The following is a 5000-nucleotide window of genomic DNA, read 5'->3' as shown; positions in this document are numbered from 1 at the left end:
CCTCTGCGGGAAAACGGCCCCGTTCAAGACGAACTTGGACAGGAGTATCGACGACGAGAAAGCGGAACCTCCCGAACACCACATCTCCCGCGCTCGAGACGATCGCGGGATTCAGTGCTGGGCTCTTTCCTGTTCGCTCGCCGCTACTAGGGAAATCCTTGTTAGTTTCTTTTCCTCCGCTTACTAATATGCTTAAATTCGGCGGGTGATCCTCCCTGATCTGAGGCCAACGATAAAAATTCGAGGCAGACGCGATATCCGTACGCGACGTCCCTTATTATATTTTTGACGACGACGAACCGACGGACCGCGCGCGCAAGCAAGCAAGCGCGCACGGCGGCCGGTCGTCGTCGCGGGACGCCCTTCGGACGTCGAGTCCGCCTACCGTACACCACCCCCACCGTCGCGATCATCGCGCGTCGCAGAGCGAGTGCGCGTGCGCGAGGCGCGCGCGTCGCGAGTCCTTAGAGGTCTCTAGACGCGCGCACGCACAACGCAACGCTGCACACACAACACGCGTTGCGCGATGAACGACGACGATGACGATGATGATGATTATGATGATACGAGCGTAAACGAAAATCTCGACACGCATACGCGAGCGCGAGTACTTTTCGTTAGCGATCGATCGTCCGGCCCTTTCGGTATCGGTCCGTATCGATACGATAATATAACGTTCGCACTGGAACGACGACGCGTATCACCGACATAATACGGATGCGTAGCGACGACGAGCGGTGAACTCTCTCGCATCGGGCTAGGCGCGCGCGCACATGAACATCACGTAATGTTTACTTACATATGTTTGTGTGTGCGTTACGCTTGCCGCGCAAGAAAACATTCACCGCCTGCCGGTCGCATCCGTCGGAGACGCGTCGTCTGTGCTTCCGATATATTTTATTATATCGTATACACGAACCGATGAGCTCGGACGAAGACCGCACTACGAAGACTCGCGTCTTAGCGATGCGTGTAATCTTTTCACACTCGTTTCATATTCAATACAATTCGATATATTTAAACGGACCGTAAACGCGCTCCGCGCGTACGCGGACGTGAGGGGTGCAGCACCCCGCCGTCCGTCGTCCGTCGCGAAGAACGTTCAACGGAAACCGTCAATTGTTCGAAAGAGCGCGCGCCCGCTCGCCCGCGCGCGGTAGTGCGGCAGCGGCAGCGCGACGACAGCGACGGCGGATAGTGAGAGAGAGAGAGTGAGAGCCGCGGCGGCGCGGACGAGAGACTCTTATTAGAGATCGTCCCATCGCACCGTCCGCGAGCTCGTTCATCACCCCCCACCAACCCGCCGCCGCCGCGTCGCGCGTCACCGCCGCGCGCATCGACCGGCGCGAGCGCACGTAGCGCGCGTTCTACACCGAACAGTGTGGTTTTTATATTTTAACAGCCGGCCCTCAGACAGGAGTGGTCCTGGATATTTCTCCACGGACCGCAATGTGCGTTCGAAATGTCGATGTTCAAATGTGTCCTGCAGTTCACACTATGACGCGCAGTTAACTGCGTTCTTCATCGACCCGCGAGCCAAGTGATCCACCGTCCAGGGTAATGGTTTTTTCTTAATGTTGTTATTACTTACGGTAGCGGCCTACGGCTCTCGCCGTCGGCCACTTGATTGTCCGTTTTTATGTATTAACGTCGAAAGTTGGTCGAATTCATGTGCGCCGAGGCGTTCATAAAGAAACGGCACCGAAAAAGCTTAACGCCCCGACGCGAATCCTTTAGAATGATGAACGACGACGACCCGCGCACCCCCCAACGAGCTGGCGTGACGCACGACATTGTCATCTTTCTAACCGCTTAAATTTCGTTTTGTATAGCGCCAACCGACAATAAAGGGCCTGAGCTAGGCAGTGGGGATTTTCACCGCTTCGAACGCTCCGTTTGGTATGCCCCGGTCGGCGCTCGTCTCTCGGCGTTTTTCCGCCACCCGGCCGCTTCGACGGCGGCGGAGGCAGCGGCGGCGGTAGCACTTTCGACGAATGCCACCACCGCCACCGGCCACCGCCACGGCGCCGTCGCCGCTGCGCCGTTAGGCGTAATAGACGCTAGAGACAATTATTTCACATTTTATTTTTTATACATATATACAAACACGCACACACACACGCACGCACACGCGCGCGCGCTCGTCCGCATTAGATACGAACAGCAGCGCGCGCGTACGTACATATATATGTATATATGTCGTATATATATATATCATTATGGATGTATTACATATATATATGTGTAAACACGGTATGTACGAAGTCGTCGTCGTCGTCGTCGTCGTCGTCGTCGTCGTCGCAACAGCAACAACAGCAACAGCGGCGCAACAACGTTCGTGAACATATCACGCGTCTCGCACACATACACACACGTTAATGATCCTTCCGCAGGTTCCCCTACGGAAACCTTGTTACGACTTTTACTTCCTCTAAATGATCAAGTTTGGTCAACTTCCCAGCAACGCCGACGGCCGTGAAGCCACCGCGTGTCGGTCCGAAGACCTCACTAAATCATTCAATCGGTAGTAGCGACGGGCGGTGTGTACAAAGGGCAGGGACGTAATCAACGCGAGCTTATGACTCGCGCTTACTAGGAATTCCTCGTTTATGGGGGATAATTGCAAACCCCAATCCCCAGCACGAAGGAGTTTCAACGGGTTGCCCGGGCCTCTAGGCCAGGGAGAACATGCTGATTCCTTCAGTGTAGCGCGCGTGCGGCCCAGGACATCTAAGGGCATCACAGACCTGTTATTGCTCAATCTCGTGCGGCTCGAAGCCGCCGGTCCCTCTAAGAAGAATTTTAATACGTCGCCAGTGAGTTGCGCCACCGGAGCGGCGCACACCTAAATGACGACGCCTATTTAGCAGGCTAGAGTCTCGTTCGTTACCGGAATTAACCAGACAAATCGCTCCACCAACTAAGAACGGCCATGCACCACCACCCACCGAATCAAGAAAGAGCTGTTAATCTGTCAATCCTTCCGGTGTCCGGGCCTGGTGAGATTTCCCGTGTTGAGTCAAATTAAGCCGCAGGCTCCACTCCTGGTGGTGCCCTTCCGTCAATTCCTTTAAGTTTCAGCTTTGCAACCATACTCCCCCCGGAGTCCAAAATCTTTGGTTTCCCGGAAGCTGCCCGCCGAGCCATCGTAGTAACGTCGGCGGATCGCTAGATGACATATTTACGGTTAGAACTAGGGCGGTATCTAATCGCCTTCGAACCTCTAACTTTCGTTCTTGATTGATGAAAACACCTTTGGCAAATGCTTTCGCTGATGTTCGTCTTGCGACGATCCAAGAATTTCACCTCTAACGTCGCAATACGAATGCCCCCAGTTATCCCTATTAATCATTACCTCGGAGTTCTGAAAACCAACAAAATAGAACCGAGATCATATTCTATTATTCCATGCACGAAATATTCAAGCAGCATTTTGAGCCCGCTTTGAGCACTCTAATTTGTTCAAAGTAAAATTGTCGGCCCATCTCGACACTCACCGAAGAGCACCGCGATAGGATTTTGATATTGAACCGCCGTTTTACCGACGGCTCACCGACGATATGCTCCGCAGACGTGTCAGTATCACCGCGGATGCGGTGCACCGACAGCGCGGCGCACAAATGCAACTACGAGCTTTTTAACCGCAACAATTTTAGTATACGCTATTGGAGCTGGAGTTACCGCGGCTGCTGGCACCAGACTTGCCCTCCAATTGTTCCTCGTTAAAATATTTAAAGTGTACTCATTCCGATTACGAGGCCTCGTAAGAGTCCCGTATCGTTATTTTTCGTCACTACCTCCCCGTGCCGGGAGTGGGTAATTTGCGCGCCTGCTGCCTTCCTTGGATGTGGTAGCCGTTTCTCAGGCTCCCTCTCCGGAATCGAACCCTGATTCCCCGTTACCCGTGACAACCATGGTAGTCGCAGAAACTACCATCGAAAGTTGATAAGGCAGACATTTGAAAGATGCGTCGCCGGTGCTGGACCATGCGATCGGCAAAAGTTATCCAGATTCATCAAAATTAACGACTTCGGACGCGAGGCCCTCCGTCGATTGGTTTTGATCTAATAAAAGCACTCATCCCATCACTGGTCAGAGTTCTGATTGCATGTATTAGCTCTAGAATTACCACAGTTATCCAAGTAACCGAGGTAAGATCTAAGGAACCAAAACTGATATATTGAGCCATTCGCGGTATCGCCTTAATACGGCTTGCACTGAGACATGCATGGCTTAATCTTTGAGACAAGCATATAACTACTGGCAGGATCAACCAGGGAGCTAGCTAGAGCTAACACACACCAACACCGCACATACGAGAGATATGAGGGTGATGATGATATGATAGACGTGTGACAAGCGACGCGTCGGACGTTCGAAACGCCGTGACGCGCCGGTGCCTAGGTAGCTTTTTGCGTGCGTGCGTGCGTGCGTATTTATTACAATACACACACAACACCACACCGCAACAACAAAATGAATTCGTTTTTCTATCTGTTCACGGAGGAAAATGTATATCTCAACACTCGCCTCGCGTTCGTCCAGATTTACTTTGGACGCGGCATCGCGTCCGATTCATCGGAACGTTCTTTGACGAGACACATACAAATCTTCACTTTTATAAAATATCGTTTCGCAAAACGAACAATGACCGATTTCCAGCCCGGTTTTAGAGAGATCCGAAATCCTTGATTTATATATCATGATCGACCGTCGCGCGACTAGCGCGCGACGAGCTCGTTGATGCGATGCGTTAAGGGCCGCCCCGAAGTCGACTCGGGAGCCCAACGCCGTTCGCGTTAATTAAACGAGACGTTCTCTTACGCCTTCCGCTCTTACATAACGGAGACGTCGTCCGACACAGTTTACGGTGTGTTGTTGTGGGGAGATGATCCCCTTTTTCTTCCCTCCTCCGCCGCCGCTGTGTCGTTCGTGCGTTTGTCGGTTATAGAAGTTTCAGTTTCGGGCGTTCTCGTTGGTGGCGCGCGTTGTTTGTGTAT

General features: G+C 52.6%; 3 non-coding genes across 3 annotated transcripts in view; all 3 read right to left on the bottom strand.

Annotated features, from left to right (window-relative positions):
• The window catches only part of LOC137927749 (large subunit ribosomal RNA), a 4034-nt gene extending 3805 nt beyond the window's left edge, over window positions 1-229 (bottom strand). The window contains exon 1 of the ribosomal RNA XR_011107892.1: window positions 1-229. This exon is cut by the window's left edge and continues 3805 nt beyond it. This is a non-coding gene — a ribosomal RNA (large subunit ribosomal RNA).
• Window positions 230-1403: 1174 nt separating this feature from the next.
• LOC137927766 (5.8S ribosomal RNA) lies at window positions 1404-1560 on the bottom strand. Its single transcript, XR_011107900.1, has one exon. It is a non-coding gene; the product is annotated as a 5.8S ribosomal RNA (ribosomal RNA).
• An 816-nt stretch (window positions 1561-2376) lies between these two features.
• On the bottom strand, window positions 2377-4280 carry LOC137927664 (small subunit ribosomal RNA). Its single transcript, XR_011107812.1, has one exon. It is a non-coding gene; the product is annotated as a small subunit ribosomal RNA (ribosomal RNA).
• Between the last annotated feature and the right edge of the window lie 720 nt (window positions 4281-5000).

Source organism: Battus philenor, unplaced genomic scaffold, assembly GCF_028537555.1.
Source record: "Battus philenor isolate CCGP_79_NKW_IND1 unplaced genomic scaffold, ilBatPhil1.0.hap1 SCAF_36, whole genome shotgun sequence".
Classification (NCBI taxonomy): domain Eukaryota; kingdom Metazoa; phylum Arthropoda; class Insecta; order Lepidoptera; family Papilionidae; genus Battus; species Battus philenor.
This window is presented reverse-complemented; position numbering and strand designations above follow the sequence as displayed.